Below are 18163 nucleotides of genomic sequence, written 5' to 3'. Positions count from 1 at the left end.
CTCTCTCTCTCTCTCTCTCTCTCTCTCTCTCTCTCTCTCTCTGACTTGCTTGTGCCTATTTCAGTCCACAATACTCGTATTTAGATTAATTTAATGACTGTTACGAGGATATTGTTTCCTTTGATATCCAACCTTTGTTTCACGTTTTTTTCCTTCTAGCTCTTCATTAAATTCCTCCCATCAGAACGAGGAAATCCGGGCGAGTGGGTCAGGTTGAATGAAAGGCAGGGAGAGGCGAGGAAGAGGCTCCTTGAAAACCGCTGAGGAAGGCCACGCTATTGCTGTAACCACCATTCGTTCCCGCGCGTGTTGTTATTGGGATTTTCTTAATCTTGGAGGCACTTGTCGTTTCCATTGTTCAGTCAGTAATAGTGGATAGCGGACTTCTTTTTTTTTTTTTTATTGTTTATTTTTGCGGCCTGTTCACTTGTGTCTCCTTTGCGCTGGTATGTTCAGAGGTCGCTGTGGTGTGAAGTCGGTCTTGCCAATCACACAGGAAAGGGAAGGACTGGTTGGTTCTCTTGTGTCTCTTCATCTTGGCACTTCACCTTAACTTTTCTGTCTTGTACTCGGCACTTCAATTCTACCCAATTCTACCATCTACTCGACTCTTCACTTCAGTCCTTTCATCTTCTATTCTCCCTCTCTCTTCTTATTTCTTTCTGTTTTCTCTTGTCTTCATCCTCTTCTTCCATCTTCTAGTCTCTTTCTGCTTCCTCATGTATTTATCTTCCTCTTCTTCTCTCTCTTCTTTCTCTTGTGCTCATCCTCTTCTTCCATCTTCTACTCTCCCTCCTTTCCTGCTCCTCTCTGTTTTCTCTTCTATCCTTTCTCTTCTCCTTCCATTATCTACTCTACCTCCCTTCTTGTTTCTCTCTCATCTTTCTCTTGTCTTCCTATTCCTCTTCCTCCTCCTTCTAATTTCTCTCCCTTCTTGCATCTCTCCCTTTTTCTTGTTCTCCTCGTCTTTTCCTATATTCTGCTCTACCTCCTCTCTCTCTCTCTCTCTCTCTCTCTCTCTCTCTCTCTCTCTCTCTCTCTCTCTCTCTCTCTCTCTCTCTCTCTCTCTCTCTCTCTCTCTCTCTCTCTCTCTCTCTCTCTCTCTCTCTCTCTCTCTCTCTCTCTCTCTCTCGCTCTTGTGTCATAGCCTTCCTCTTCTCCTTTCATCTTTAAATCTCCCTTCCTTCTTGCTTCTCTCTTGCTTTCTCTTGTCCTTCTCTTCCTTTTTCCCTTTCATCTTCTAATCTCCCTCCCTTCCTGCTTCTCTCTCTCTGCTTTTTTATGTTTTTTTCTTTCTCTTCTTTTCATTCCATCTTTTACTTTCCCTCTCTTCTTACTTCTCTCTTTACTTTCTCGTGTACTTTTTCCTCCTCTCCTTCCTTCCTTTCCTCCTGTTCTTCTCCCTCTCTTTAAAATGTATTGACAGGAGTACCGGTCGTGCTTCTGTTCATCCCGACAGAGGAAGATAAAAAGTTAAGAAGGACTGGTTACTGTTCCTATGCTCATACCGACACATGGAGCTGTTACGATTGTCTGGAATACATTTTAATCGCCAATATGTTCCCCCCTCACTTGCATCCTCGTCATGTTTGGGCTGGTCGCTTCAGGAGGCGCCACGGCGAGTCACTGACAATCACAGAATAACTGGAAGGAGTGGTTCTCTTGTCCATCTTCATCTCGACATGTAAAAAGAAGTGTAGAAATAAATTGGCAGAGCTACTGGTCCCGTTTTCTCGTTTCTGGTCAGCCCGACATAAAGGAAGGCGTTAATATAGACTGGACTGAGTTGTTATATTGAGTCTGTTCATTGGGACACGCGAGATAGGAGTTGAAATTAGACATTGGAAGGAGTAGCAATCGTTTCCGTTCACTGGGGCACTCGAGAAAGGAGTTAAAATAGACTGGACTGAGCAGGTATCGTTTCCGTTCACTGGACACGAGGATGGAGTTAAAATATACACTGAATTGAGTAATTATCGTTTCCGTGTCTCTTAAATACGTGGAAAAGCTACGATAGCCTGGAAAGTGTAATTACTGTATGTTTCCGGACCGGGACACAAGGGGAGGAGGTGTGGGTGGCGAGGCTTTTGTTGTAACTCTTGCTCTCTGGATGATCTCGTTTCCCAAGTGCTTCTCCTCTCACTCCACAGAGCCTGAAGGACACTTTTGAACACTGTCACTCACTGCAAGGACACTTCATGGCACTATCGCTTACTTCAAGGCATTTCGAGGCACTCACGGCCACTCCAGGGTAACTTTTGGCCTCCTCACGCCCACTCCACCACATCAGTGCCACTCAGCGGAGACTCAACTGTTCTCACCAATTGACTGAAAAAAGGGGATTTGAATTGGTGATGCAATATGGATGCTTTGGTTGTGTGTGTGTGTGTGTGTGTGTGTGTGTGTGTGTGTGTGTGTGTGTGTGTGTGTGTGTGTGTCGGACTGACTGTCGTGCGTATTAGCGTGACAAAAATCAATCTTTTACTTCTGAATCCTGATGAATAAGAAGGTATCTCTCTCTCTCTCTCTCTCTCTCTCTCTCTCTCTCTCTCTCTCTCTCTCTCTCTCTCTCTCTCTCTCTCTCTCTCTCTCTCTCTCTCTCTCTCTCTCTCTCTCTCACATCCAACCTTGCCTCAAATGTCGCGTGTGTGTATCTCATAACTTACATTTCCAAGCATCACTATGTCCGTGTGTGTGTGTGTGTGTGTGTGTGTGTGTGTGTGTGTGTGTGTGTGTGTGTGTGTGTGTGTGTGTGTGTGTGTGTGTGTGTGTGTGTGTGTGTGGGGGGGGGGGGGGTGAGTGTGTGGTCTACTTGAATACTTAGCACGGTTTCTTTTTTATTAAGTGTCAGAGAGTGAGAATATTAACACAGTAACCGCAGCCGGCACACAAGGACAGGCAGGGAAATCAACACACTGAGCCACAACAGACGAGTGACTTACCCCGTTCACTCATTATTAAAACCCGTCGAAGCTTAATGGCACACCGCTGCTGACTGACGACTCACGGATATCAAGTGATCGATAATTATGAAACGTGACCGAATGTCTTTCCTTCCTCCGCCTCCTCAGCCTGGTGGTGAAGGAAACTTTTGCGCCTGCCACAGACAAGACTAAACCCAGACAGTGTGTGTTGTGGGGTATGTATGTGTGTGTATGTGGATTTGTGTGTGTGTGTGTGTGTGTGTGTGTGTGTGTGTGTGTGTGTGTGTGTGTGTGATGCATTTTGTTTGTGTTAAGTTTTTTGTCTGTCGTCTCTCTCTCTCTCTCTCTCTCTCTCTCTCTCTCTCTCTCTCTCTCTCTCTCTCTCTCTCTCTCTCTCTCTCTCTCTCTCTCTCTCTCTCTCTCTCTCTCTCTCTCTGTCTGTCTGTCTGTCTGTCTGTCTGTCTGTCTGTCTGTCTGTCTGTCTGTCTGTCTGTCTCTGTCTGTCTTTGCACGAAAAAATGGATTGCAGAAAAAAAGGAAGGAAGAAAGAAGAGGCGATTAATAAGAAATATATAATCTTAAAAGGAATAGAAATCGAATGGAAAGATTAAAAAAAGAAAGAAGAAAGGAAAGAAGGGAGACAAAGAAAGATAAGATGACTGAAGAGAAAAAATGGAAAATATATTTAAAGATAACTTGAAAATTATGAAAAGAATGAATGAATAAAGGAGGCAAGAAATTAGGAAAGGAAAGAAGGAACGAAAGGAAGACGATTAAAAGAAAGTATTAGTGTAGATGACAAAAAAAATACCTAATACTAAAAGAAAAGTTTCTGAAAAAAAGAAAATAGTTTCTTTTGTCAAGTTGAAATGTGCCTGTGTGTGTGTGTGTGTGTGTGTGTGTGTGTGTGTGTGTGTGTGTGTGTGTGTGTGCAGAAATTTTGACAGGAAGACAATTTCATTTTTTATATACGTTAATAATTACTCTTTCATTCAAGGTCGTTGGAGACGTGCTCGAGAGAGAGAGAGAGAGAGAGAGAGAGAGAGAGAGAGAGAGAGAGAGAGAGAGAGAGAGAGAGAGAGAGAGAGAGAGAGAGAGAGAGAGAGAGAGAGAGATCTAAAGTAAATGTTTTCTTCTGTATTGCATTTTACTGTTATTTATATCTATCAATTTTCCATCAGTTTTACATTTTTTTTATTTATTTTCCCATTTTCTCCCTTTTCTTCGTTTTCATTGTACTTCTATTTTTTTTTTCCTTGTTTGGTCTGTTCTTTATTATTTTTGCATCTTTTTTAATATTTTTTTCTCTCTTGCGGATCTAAACATTTATTTTTCTACGTTGTTTTTATTTTCTTTTACTTTTGTATATTTTTCAGTGTTTTCCTTTTTAATGTTTTATAATGACGTAGTTTTATTTTTTTCCTTTACATTTTATTTATTTTTTCTTTTATTTTTACGGTTTTCTGTCTTCTTAATTTTCTTTCTCTTCCATTCTCTCCCTTGTGTCTATTCTTGATTTCATTTCCAGGTTTTCATTTGTCGTGTCTTTATTTTTTCCTTTTTTTTTTGGTGTGGTTTTCATTTTCACTTTTTTTTCTCATTTCCACCACTTTTTTCAGTTTTTTTCTTTATATTTTTCTTATTTCTTTATTTTCTTTTTAACGATGAAAATATAATACTGTATTTTTTGTTTACTAAAAAAAATATTATTTTCCTTGCTTTTGTTTGTTTTTGGTGTCTTTTTACTCTTCTCCCGTTCTTCTTCTCATTATCTCTCTCTTTCATTTCAGGAAACACATTTTTACTGCTTTAATTTAATTTTGTATACTTTTCCTGTTTTCTTATGTTTTTTCTTGTTTTTTTTAAATTTTACTTTTATTCATTTCCATTCGTTTCTACTTCCTTTTCTTTGGTTTTATTATATTGCTATATTTTTTTTTTCCTTTTCTCTTACATTTTCTTTCTGTTTTTACGTTCTTCTCTCTTCTTAATTTATATTATTTTTGACTACATCTCATTTTTCCCTTTATGTTTTAGCCTTACTCTTATTTTTATTACATTTATTTTCACCGCATACCTTTCTTTTAGCTGCCTCTCGTATTCTTTCACTCGATCAGATAAATGTTACTCTTCTAATTCTTAGCCTCCCAGCGCCTCTTTGTTCAGTCAGGTAAACTTTGTAAAGAAACAAAAGTAAAGGTGAAGATTAATATTTTACGTAAGCAAGTGTGTGTGTGTGTGTGTGTGTGTGTGTGTGTGTGTGTGTGTGTGTGTGTGTGTGTGTGTGTGTGTGTGTAAGGCTTAAAAGTACGAGATTGAGCAAGAAAAGAAGAAATGATTGAATTAAGGGGTTTATAGTGAAAAGTTCAGTTCCTAATCTTACGTGAAGTTCAAGGTGCTGTTGTTGTTGTTGTTGTTGTTGTTGTTATTGTTGTTGTTGTTGTTATCATTATTATCACTACTACTACTACTACTACTATTAGCATTGGCATTATTATCACCGTCATCATTATCATCAACACCACCACCTCCACCACCATAACAACAACAACAACAACAACAACAACAATAACAACAGCAACAACAGCAACAACAACAATAACAGAAGCAACAACAACAATAACAACAACAACAATAACTACCAATAAACAACACACACACACACACACACACACACACACACACACACACACACACACACACACACACACACTAACAATACCAATACTTATAATAAAAGCAGTAACAACAACAAAATATAATGATAATGAAAATAATAATAATAATAATAATAATAATAATAATAATAATAATAATAATAATAGTAACAAACGATGTAATAAAACTAAATATTTTTTCTATAGTTTCCTTATCAAATTTTCACTCGAGTTAAAATATGAATAGAGAAAAGGGAAGCAATGGCGGAGGCAGATTCAAAGGAGGTTTTGCCCCCAATAAGAGAGGAGGAGGAGGAGGAGGAGGAGGAAAATGTCCCAATGGTGAGGAAAATTATTCAGGGAGTAAATATGGTAATTCACGTGACATTTTTTGGTTGACCTGAGGAGTTGAGGGTTGCAAGAGAGAGAGAGAGAGAGAGAGAGAGAGAGAGAGAGAGAGAGAGAGAGAGAGAGAGAGAGAGAGGAGCGGCAGGCAGGCGGGCAGACACAGGAAAAAATAAATGAGTAAAAACGGGCATACGAAAAAAAGGAAAGAGAAAACAACAACAACAACTACAACAACAACAACAACAAAAGATAAACAAACATTAAAGAAAGGAAAATAGAAAGAAAACAAAGATAAATTAAGAAAAAAAAGAAAAAAAAAACGGGACAATGTCACAAGAAACGCACCAAAATTGCTTGATTAACCCACAAACTGCTAGCAAGAACGAAAGAAAGAGAGAGAAAAAGACAAAAAAAGAAAAACAAACTATGTATAAAGTTCTTGTAATACGAGAGAAGTTGAGGAAGAAGGTAAGAAAAGTTGATAAAGCTGCTTGACAAAGTATTGGTTCCTCCCTTCCCCCCCTTGCCAGCGGTGAATTGAGGGCCAGAGGTGTAAGGACCGTATGGTGACACGCTTCTCTGCCGCACCTCCATGACATTCAAAAGGATTTAATTGAAAGTAGACAGGTTTTTAAGGGCGTTTTTAGGGATCTAGTGACAGATTAACTATTTTTACATTATCAACAGGAGAAACTGTCGTAAAAACCCGGCTAATAATTTTTGTAGCCTTTGAAAACGGTCGTGGTGAGAGCAAAGCGCCGCATCTCCACTACATTCAAAGGGTCTAGTTGAAGTTACACGGATGTTCAAGGGTGTTTTTACGGATCTGCTGACAAATTAACAAGACCTCTACATTATTAAAAGGAGAGATAGTCTTGTTAACCTCGCTAATCCGCTCTGTGGCGCTTTGAAATAGTCGTGCTGGAAGAGCAAAGCGTCTCAGAACACTGGCCAAACTAAAAGTAACGTGTTGAGTTGTTGCTCGTGAGTCTTGCCTTTGAAACGGCGCCCTCGGACATCTCCCTTCTTTCTGTATGGATTCCGTTTTCTTTCTCTCTCCTTTCCTCTCATTAACCAGAATTTATGCACAGTTCTCTTTGCTCTTTCAATATACTTATTTTCAGACAGGTATGCCTCAGTAATGTCCCCTTTTCTATATGGCTGTTGTATATATTGGCGAGGTACCTTCTGTCACACCCATAGCCACTTCAGTATGACCTGTCTGTCTGGTGATTGCTTCCTGTTTTTTTATGTCATCTGTAGCGGTGTGTTCAGTGGTTCAGTGGCGCTTAAAAGTCTTTGGATTGTGTTTGCAGTCGTTGTGTCGTGTTGTCTCGAAGTGTAGTGTCTTCAAGGGTGCTTCGTGATTCTAGTGATTGTGTGAATATTCTGCGTTTTCAAGGATGTTTTCATGATTCTAGTGATAGTTTTATGGGGATTTTAGATTTACAAGGGTAATTCTGTGATTCCACTGATAGCTTTATAAGATCTACATCATCAGTGAGGAAAAATAAAAGAAAATGAAGCCATAATAACCCTGACCAATCATCTTTGTGGCCTTTGATAACAGTGCTCGTAAAAAAACAAATTTTCAGAACATTGCTATTTATCTTTATACGTGTGCATTCGTTCATGGCGGTAGAGGCATTTCTGGTATTATCTTTTTTATTTTTAATGGCGCCTCTAGAAACTCGTACTGTCCCCTAGCGCTCCCTCAGACACTCTCACTGGCAGACAGAGCATTAATGGCAAAATGTGAGGGAACAGAGTGTCTTACTTTACATTCCTATCTAATCATTCAAAAGGACACAGGAATTAAGATACATAAATAAAGAAAAGTACATATACTGCACTCTCTCTGGCGGGCAGGGCGTTGATGGCAGCGTGTGTGGGATCTCAGCCACTTGATTACAGGAAATATGTCTTCGAATACTAACAGGAACCGAACTGGGAATTCAGAGGTCATTACTTCCATGTGGTGATCACTCAGTCCATTCATCACCTCTCATCCTCAATCACTCGCTCACTTCCTTATTTCCTTCCCCTCCCTTCCTCTTTCACTCCTGCAATGTGATTCACTTCCTCACTAACTCCATCCTTCGTTCATCGACTTTCTCCTTCACTTATTAATTCCTTCCCTCACTGATCCCCTCCATCATTCGTTTCCTCCTTCCCTTCCTTATTCATTGCCTTCGTTTCTTATTCACTCTTGCTCTCCCTCTTTCACTGACTCCTTTCCTCACTCATTGACTTTCTCCCTCACTAACTCCTCACACTTTTTGATGCTTTCCTTAAAAAAAAAACTTCCTCCTTCACTCATTCATCATTCATCCAGTGGCTGCCTTCCCCACTCACTGCCTCCCTCCCTCCCTCTCTCACTTCTTCACTCACTGACTCCCTCCCTTACACACTCCTTCACTCACTGACTCCCTCCCTTACACACTCCATCCTATTCTCATTGATCCCTTCCCTCACTCACTGCCTCCCTCACCGTTTATTTCCTTCAATCACATGCTTCCCTTTCTCATTCACTCCAGCAGCACAACACACTCACTTACTCATGGAGGGGATGTATGGGGAAGGAAGGAGTGAACGAAGGTGTGTGTGTGTGTGTGTGTGAGAGAGAGAGAGAGAGAGAGAGAGAGAGAGAGAGAGAGAGAGAGAGAGAGAGAGAGAGAGAGAGAGAGAGAGAGAGAGATCGCCGCAGCACAGATGAGCGGCGCCACGTTTAGCGCTTGGCCATCACGGAATTAAGAATAGCGTCTGGGACACGCGAGGGCCGCGCCACAAAGGGAGTTTACAGGGAGGCGCGGCAGATTAGGGGTAATGGCGCCGCCGCCTCAACGGGGAGGGCGTGTGTGATATTTCCTGAGGCTTTACAGCTCTCGCGACGCCTTCCCTCCCTCCCTCCCTCCCTCTGTCCCTCCGTCTGTCTGTCTCTTTCAGTCCCCTTTCGTTCATCTCTCTGTTTTTGTTCTTTTGCATTTTGTTATAGTAAATTGTCTCTACTGATTTATTTTAGTCTATACGTGTGTGTGTGTGTGTGTGTGTGTGTGTATGTATGTGAATGAAGTCTACCTGTGTATGTGTATGTCTCTGTGTGTCTGTCTATATGTCTGTCTTCCTTGCCTCCAGTAATTGTGGACATCTCATTTCACCTACTTTCATTCTTTCGTATAAAATTTCCTTCGAGTTTTTCCTTATTCAGCCCAGTAAGGTATTCATTTCTGATCTGTTTCGAGTTTTTCCTTATTCAGCCCAGTAAGGTATTCATTTCTGATCTGTTTCCTGTACGGCTTGTGCTTGAGGGCGTGGAGGGTGACTTTGCTGTCCTTTTCTTCAACTATTACTTTCTTTGTAGCCCAAGGACAGGTCACCTCGAGAGGACAGTAAGGTTCTTTGTGGCCTGAGTATCTATGTAACTCTTAAGCAACTATGTAACGCAACTCTCTCTCTCTCTCTCTCTCTCTCTCTCTCTCTCTCTCTCTCTCTCTCTCTCTCTCTCTCTCTCTCTCTACGAGTTAACGAGGATGATAAACCATCGACGGACTTTGTTATAATCCTCCTCCTTCTCCTCCTTCTCCTCCTCCTCCTCCTCCTCCTCCTCCTCCTCCTCCTCCTCCTCCTCCTCCTCCTCCTCCTCCTCCTCCTCCTCCACTACCCTTCCTCCCCTCGCCCTTCCTCATCCCTTCCTTCCTGGGGGATACAACTTGATTTTTCTCATTATTCAAGCTCTGAGTCAACGTTTCCATCACGGGAGGCGAGGCTGAAGATGCTTCTGATTATAAGGAAGCCATCCAACCCTCGTCCCTTCCTTTGTGTTCCTTTGTGTTCCTTTGTGTTCCTTTCTGTTGCCTTTCACACCTTCCTTCCTTCATCTCGGTTGCATGCTCCTCGCCTCCTCCCTCTTTTCATCTACTTTTTTTTTTGGTTCTTCCATCTCCTCTTCCACCTGTTCTTTATCTCTTTCATTCTTCTTCATCCACGTCCTTTTCCACCTCCACCTGTTTTTGTTGTGTTTTTTTTTTGGTTTTGTTTTGTGCTTCTGTATTTTTATAAACGTCATAATACTTTCTTGCAATTTTGTGTCTGTTTTGTATTCTTGTCTCCACGACTTTTTGTTTTGTCAGGTTTATTCTTATTTGTTTATTTATTTTTTTTGCTATTTTTTTTACTGTCTGTTTCTTTATCTTGTTTTCTTTATTCCATTTATTCTATTCCTTGCTTCTGATGTTTTTCCTTACTCTATTTTTGTTCCTGTGTCTGTCTGTCTTTCTTTGTTGTTGATGTTGTTGGTGGTGTTGGTGTTGGTGTTAATGTTGTTGTTGTTGCTATTTCTTCTTCTTCTTCTTCTCTCTCTCCTTCTCTTCCTCGACCTCCTCCTCCTCCTCCTCCTCCTCCTCCTCCTCCTCCTCCTCCTCCTCCTCCTCCTCCTCCTCCTCCTCCTCCTCTTCCAACTTACCTCTTTACCTCCTCCTCCTTCAGCTCCTCCTCCAGCTTCCTCCCTTTTTTTCATCTGCCTTTTTCTTCATACATTGTTGCTTCCCCATCGTCTCTTCTTATTGTGATTCCAGATCCTCCTGCTCCTCCCGCTCCTCCTCCTCTCGCTCCTCTCTGGCATCCCGCATCTCCATAAAGCCACATTTTCTGCCGCATCACCGCCGCGCCGCAGAGGAGAATATATTCCTACTCTCGCAGTGTTCCCGCCCAGCCGTTCCCTCGCGTTTTACTCCGAGATGAAGCAAAAAAGGATCAGGAGCAAGGCGGCTGCTTCTTGCCTGCCAGCTGGTGTGTGTGTGTGTGTGTGTGTGTGTGTGTGTGTGTGTGTGTGTGTGTGTGTGTGTGTGTGTGTGTGACGCCTGCGAGACGCGCCGCTCCTGAGGAGATGGTGGTGGTGGTGTTAGGTAGATTGTGTAGAGAGAGAGAGAGAGAGAGAGAGAGTTGGAATGAGTTTTAGCTCCGAATACTTAATTTCTTGCAAAAAAAAGTAAAAAAAAAAAAGAATTACAGAAATAGATAAAAAAGTAATCAAATATAGTAAATTATAAAATCAGGAGAAGAGATGAAGTTCAGAGGACAGAAAATAGCCTTTTTTTTTTTTTTGTATATCCTTTTACTTATGAGTGAAACTGAAAGGAGGATTTCAAGACACTAATGCAATTTTAAACATTCATTTAGACTGTTCTCCTTAGACTGGCACCTCGAATTGAAACACCCGAATGAATAGGGGAATGGACGAAGAAATAAGAAAAAGAAAAAAATGGCGATGTAAGCATATACTTCCTCCCTTTAATACCAAACTAACCGACAGAAGCAATCCTCTCTACCCTTTAGTGAGTCAGCCGCTCTGCACCAAACATTCGCGTCCCTTTCACTGCTTCGTTACCTTGTTGCCTCACTCATTGTCCTCGAGTGTGCTTCAGCCAGCCAGCCAGCCAGCCTCGTTTCACCTTCACCCATAGCCTTGTCCTGCCTTTTCACGCGCTCCATAGGATAATTGAGTCCATTCAGAGGGCGCCATGCACACCCCAGAAGCTAGGAGTGGGTGGGAGGGAGTGCAAGTTGAGACGAGGTGATGGGCTGTCTTTGTGTCACCAAAACAGCGCCACTTTTCAGGGTTACGTGTTCAATAAACTCAACCTTCTGTCTCCGGCTCCTCTTGTTTCGCTCTTGCTTCCTTCTCGCTTCCTTCCTTTCTTCCTCTTCTTCCTTCCCCCTTTTTTTTTTCTTTTCGCGTCCTTGTTTTGTTGTTCTTGTTTTCGTTCATTTGATGGTTTTAGTGGTGATGGTGGTGATGATGATGGTGGTGGTGGTTGTCGTCGTCGTTATCCTCCTCCTCCTCCTCCTCCTCCTCCTCCTCCTCCTCCTCCTCCTCCTCCTCCTCTCATTTCTCCTCTTCTTCCTTGTTCACGTCCTTGCTCTCACCTCCTTTTTCTTACGCATTTTCTCCTCTTTCTCTTCCTTTTTCATACCATATTCACGTCGTTTTTCTTCTAGTCCTCCATCTCCTCCACCTGCTCCTGCTTCTCCTCCTCTTCCTGCTGCTCCTCCTGCCTCTCCTTCTCGTGTCGTCTCACCCTCGTGACGTTATCGTGCGCCATGTCAGAGGCAGTCGGGTTATCTTGCCCATTACCAGCAACAAGTGAGTATCCCCTCCCTCCATCCCTCCATTACACTTCACCCCCGTTTTCTTCGACAGCTAAGTGACTGACGTGCAATCTTTCACTCCCTCCCTACCCCGGCAAAGCTTCAGTACAGCTTTGCCTCCTTTTGGGGTTCACGAAGCCATGCAAGGAAGCCACGAGGGGATCCAGAGGCAGGGAGTCTTTAAACGTGCGGGTCTTCCTCATGGTGTAAAGATGAAGGGTTTAATCAGGGCGTTTTTCAGACTCATAAAAGGGTTTGATTATGTGTGTTTGCACTTTTATTATGGCTGTTGGTGGAAGTGGAGGTGGTGGTGGTGGTGGTGGTGGTGGTGGTGGTGGTGTTCTCAAGGGCTGCAGGGAACCAGTTTTTTTTTTTCATTTTTCTTCAACAGTAAAAAAAAAAAATGTGTCGAGGTCACAGAGGGAGAAAATCGGTGCTTCTTTGTAATTGACTTGCACTTTGGTTCTATTTGACCATTTTCTCCCTCCTCCTCCTCCTCTTCCTCCTCCTCCTCCTCAAATATGTTAATTGGGCATCAAGTGTCACCTGTCAGAATTAGAGACTGTGATCACTGACGTTACTCTCTGTCTCTCTCTCTCTCTCTCTCTCTCTCTCTCTCTCTCTCTCTCTCTCTCTCTCTCTCTCTCTCTCTCTCTCTCTCTCTCTCTCTCTCTCTCTCTCTCTCTCTCTCTCTCATTAGAAATAACTAAGACCATGTGGAGAGAGAGAGAGAGAGAGAGAGAGAGAGAGAGAGAGAGAGAGAGAGAGAGAGATTATTATTATTATTATTATTATTATTATTATTATTATTATTATTATTATTATTATTATTGTTATTATTATTATTATTATTATTTTTATTATTATTATTATTATTATTATTATTATTATTATTATTATTATTATTATTATTATTATCAAATATTATTATTTTATTGACCAAAAAATCTTTAGCATTTACATTAAACGTAAAGAATATTGTACAAATTAATAACCATTATATGTTTCGAGTGGAGAGAGAGAGAGAGAGAGAGAGAGAGAGAGAGAGAGAGAGAGAGAGAGAGAGAGAGAGAGAGAGAGAGAGAGAGAGAGAGAGCCATCCCCACACGTTCTTTGTGGTAAAAGTTAGCCATGATTTATTACGTCAGCTTCAATGCGTCTCTGTTCCAGCCAGTTGAGCGTTACGTCCTTAAATATGATAAGGAATGCGCAGCAACAATGGACAGATTCTCTCTCTCTCTCTCTCTCTCTCTCTCTCTCTCTCTCTCTCTCTCTCTCTCTCTCTCTCTCTCTCTCTCTCTCTCTCTCTCTCTCTATCTATCTCTACTTACTGCAGCTATTTTGATTTTTTTTTTTTTACTCTTAATTTGTTTGTTTGGATTTTCTGTAATTATTTTTTTGTGTGGATTGACATATAGAGTGGGACTATTCTTTTCTTTCTCCTTTTTTGGCGTTTTTTTATTTTACTTTTACAACTAAATTGGTCTTTTTTTTTCTCTATATTATTATTTTGTTTTGTTTATTTATTTATTTTTTGAGTGTGACGTTTTTCATTTTATATATATATATATATATATATATATATATATATATATATATATATATATATATATATATATATATATATATATATATATATATATATATATATAGTCTTCGTATACGTAGCGATGTATCTGTTAATTTAATGACCAAATTGAACTTTACTGGAATTTTCTTCTATAGTGGTCTTTTTTTTGGAGGGAGTGAGTGATATTTTTCTGTTCCCTTTCTTATTCTTTCCTTTTCTTTTTGATAATTTTACTGTCTCTTACTCGTATACGCAGCGATGCAGGTAATATATTATTTTTTTTATTTGAAAACTGATTAACTTTCTGGAATTTTCTTCTATTACGGTCGTTTTTTTCTAAGATATTGACGAACTTTTTTTCACTAATTTTTTTGTCCCCTTAGCCACATTCCTTAACGCCAAGAGGGGGTTGTGATAACGGTAGCGTGGCCGAGCGGTCTAAGGCGCTGGTTTAAGGCACCAGTCTCTTCGGAGGCGTGGGTTCGAATCCCACCGCTGCCAAATTAGTTTTTTAAAGCTGCGACAGATGATCATGCTGGTGTCAAATATCAGTCCCTCCACCCAATGCCCTTCCTCTGTATTGGAAGCTCTCATCTTGCTGGTAAGTAAGTCCTGTGTCAAGAACGAGTGACTGCTTCAGTGACATTCGCTGCCAAGAAACGGTCATGAATTTCTTTGGGTGACCGTACCTGGAGACTCAAGGTGCTTCTGGAGGTCTAGAGGATATCTGGACGAATCATGGTACTGACAGTGAGGTTCAGTATCATTAAGAGGGTGTGCACTACAACAGGTTACTAGTACTAAATTTTTGGTGTTATTATAGATAAAAAAAAAAAAAAATGAATTGGAAGTATCATATATAGTCTGTTTGCACAAATTCGTCAAAAACACGTGGACTTCTATATCAAGTTATACGCAACATTACTAACGAGGCATTACGGAGTGTTTCTTATTCCCTTTGTTATCCCTGTATTGCCTATTGTGTTGCTATATGGGCAAGTTGCTGGCCTGCATTTATAAGAGGTGTTCTTGTATCTCAAACGAAACTGATCAGAACAATTTTCTTTAAAAGGAAATACGATCCCACTGATATGCTGCTCAACGAACTATGGTTGTTAAAATTTGATTTAATCAAGAAGTATTTTGCGCTACTTAGTATTTTTATTCATTTAAATAGCAGCGACCACAATACAAGAATATTTAAGGTTTTTCATCATGGTCAAGGCACAAGGGGAAATAATATTGATTTAATTTTATCTCAGTCACGTACAATACTATATAAATGTTCCATACATTGTGTAGGGCCGCAGTGCTGGAATGCATTGCACGTGTCTTGAAAACAATTAATAATTTCTATACATTTAAAGTTAAATAAAAAAATAAAAAAAATATGATTTACAGAGGAAAAATCTGAGATAAATTTATGCATGTTTTACTGTTAGGATACGATTTTCTTATGAATAATTAGATATCCTAGGTATGTTCACATACCAAGAAGGAATATTTAGGGTATGACTGATATGTATTGCTACGTTCGCTGTACTTCACTAAGGTATGTTTATCTTCTGTCCGCTAGGGAGCAGATGCTCAGCGGACTAATGCCACAAATGTTCATTGTACATATATACTGTAAAGCCTATTTATGGCAATAAACTCTATAAAAAAAAAAAAAAAATATATATATATATATATATATATATATATATATATATATATATATATATATATATATATATATATATATATATATATATATATATATATATATATATATATATATATATATATATATATATATATATATATATATATATATATATATATATATATATATATATATATATATATATATATATATATATATATATATATATATATAATCACACAGATTGCCAAGTGTTGGTCTGATGGCTTCTTGCGGGTTGCTCTATTTGATTATGTTCTTATACTGTTACTATTACTACTACTACTACTATTACTACTATTCCTAACACTACCACCATCACCACCACTGTTTTCCTCTTTCTCTCCCTTGGCCACACACACGCCTGAACATTGTCGCGGTGAAGTGACGCGCAGGTCCCGAGTCTTGAACATTACAAAGGTGACACAGGGAGCGATGAAACATAAAAGAGTTTGGCGCGTGATCTCTCTGGGTCAGTGGGTCGTGAGTGATGCGTGAGGCAGGTAGTATTCAGGTGTCACTCAGCGGGTCAAGTGTGTTTAAACTTTGTGAATTGTAAAGGCAAAGGTTTTGGTCGGAAAATGGGTTGATTTTCAGTTGCCTTTTCTTTTTTTCTTTTTTTTTTCTTCGATTATAAGTCCTCTGATGTGGCGGAACTTTGTAAATTCTGAATGTAACATGAATGGCTAAGTTGCTTGTTCTTGGAAACTAAGTAAACTTCCGTACTTTTTTGTAGTGTGTTTTGTGTTTTTCTGTTAGGAATTAGGTAAATGTCAGATTTTCAAGCGGATTGACAGCATATCAGGGGAAGATTAAGGTAAAAATCTGAGAGAATGTTGGAGTTTACTGCATTTCTGGCCGCAGTTTTACCTATCATAAGTTCTACAATGTGTTATAAATCTGAAATATTTTGCAAGGAGACTGGTAACTTATCAAAGGAAGACTGAGGGAAAAGAGAAGTGAATACAGGTTACTATACTTACCAAATTTGCATCACCACTGCGGCTTTACTAACATGACCTACAAGCGAACAAAAGACAGGAATCAAGACACGTGTCGCTCCCAGAAACACATCTATCATTAGCCTTCAGTCCCCGTCACCCTTGCTGCCGCCACCACACCACACCACACCGCCCAACCTATGCTCTGTCTGTGAAGGAATGATTGCTGGCTTGTAACAGAGTGACTCCTTCCTCCTCTTCTTATTTTTTAGCCTCTTTCTCTTCCTCCTCCTCCTCCTTGTACCAGATAAGCCTTTCCTACTACTACCTCCTACTCCTCTTCCTCCTCTTTCTCCTCCTCCTCTTCCTCTTCTTTCTCCTTGTGTGCTGTTTCTTCTTCTTCTTCTTCTTCTTCTTCTTCTTCTTCTTCTTCTTCTTCTTCTTCTTCTTCTTCTTCTTCTTCTTCTTCTTCTTCTTCTTCTTCTTCTTCTTCTTCTTCTTCTTCTTCTTCTTCTTCTTCTTCTTCTTCTTCTTCTTCTTCTTCTTCTTCTTCTTCTTCTTCTTCTTCTTCTTCTTCTTCTTCTTCTTCTTCTTCTTCTTCTTCTTCTTCTTCTTCTTCTTCTTCTTCTTCTTCTTCTTCTTCTTCTTCTTCTTCTTCTTCTTCTTCTTCTTCTTCTTCTTCTTCTTCTTCTTCTTCTTCTTCTTCTTCTTCTTCTTCTTCTTCTTCTTCTTCTTCTTCTTCTTCTTCTTCTTCTTCTTCTTCTTCTTCTTCTTCTTCTTCTTCTTCTTCTTCTTCTTCTTCTTCTTCTTCTTCTTCTTCTTCTTCTTCTTCTTCTTCTTCTTCTTCTTCTTCTTCTTCTTCTTCTTCTTCTTCTTCTTCTTCTTCTTCTTCTTCTTCTTCTTCTTCTTCTTCTTCTTCTTCTTCTTCTTCTTCTTCTTCTTCTTCTTCTTCTTCTTCTTCTTCTTCTTCTTCTTCTTCTTTTTTTATTTATGTTTCACTCATCTTAGGATAAATAAAGAAGGAAGAGGAGCAGAAGTAGGAAGAGGGGGACGAAGAGGAGTAGGAGGAAGAAAAAGAGTAGTAGTAGGAAAAGGAGAAAGAGGAATACAAAAGAAGAAACAGCAGCAGATCTCTTGGTCCTTAAAAGACTGTGTGTGATAAATAAATCTGTTTTTCAAAGCGAGTGTCTTCACCACCACCACCACCACCACCTCCATTACGTCTCTGGGCCGGAGCAAAGAGTCACCTGCCAGATCGACACGAATAAAATAGCAAGACGAAAGACCTAACAACACTGAAGTCTGGCCTGATGAAAAACTCACGGTGACATATAAGACTGGTGCCACCGTCGTCACTGCCGCTGTGTGCTGGTGCTGGTGCTGGTGGTGGTGGTGGTGGTGGTGGAAGTGAAAATATGTAGAGGATAAGAATGATTTGGTGAAGGATGGTGGTGTTGGAGAAGGAAGAAGAGGTGGAGGACGATGGTGATGAGAGTGATGATGATAATGAGGAGGTGGAGGAGTAGGGGAAAAGAGGAAGAGGAGGAGAATAACGATGTGAAGAAGATAGTGAAAGGTAGTGTTATATGTTTTAAAATTTACTGGATCTCTTTGTGAAAAAAAAATTATAAAAATATAGACTCACGTAACGAAAAAAAGAGTATTGTATTCAGTTTATTCTTCACATCATTAAGCGCCACACACTCACCAAACAGCGATCTTTGTGTGTACATTCGTCAGCATCACAAGTATATCTGGCGCACCGATTCAAGCAGTATTGAAGAGTAATCTACACTGGTAGACTGGTAAACTCTTGATCACTATGCCTGCTTCTGTATCTCCTCCTGACAATGATTTCATTACTTCCAAGAGGGAGGTTTGATACTCGTAAT

General features: G+C 40.1%; 1 non-coding gene across 1 annotated transcript; it reads left to right on the top strand.

The window, feature by feature from the left end:
• Positions 1-14065: 14065 nt before the first annotated feature.
• Trnal-aag (transfer RNA leucine (anticodon AAG)) lies at positions 14066-14147 on the top strand. The gene has a single exon. It is a non-coding gene; the product is annotated as a tRNA-Leu (tRNA).
• The last annotated feature ends 4016 nt before the right edge of the window (positions 14148-18163 follow it).

This window comes from Scylla paramamosain, chromosome 16, assembly GCF_035594125.1.
Source record: "Scylla paramamosain isolate STU-SP2022 chromosome 16, ASM3559412v1, whole genome shotgun sequence".
Taxonomy (NCBI): Eukaryota; Metazoa; Arthropoda; class Malacostraca; order Decapoda; family Portunidae; genus Scylla; species Scylla paramamosain.
This window is presented reverse-complemented; position numbering and strand designations above follow the sequence as displayed.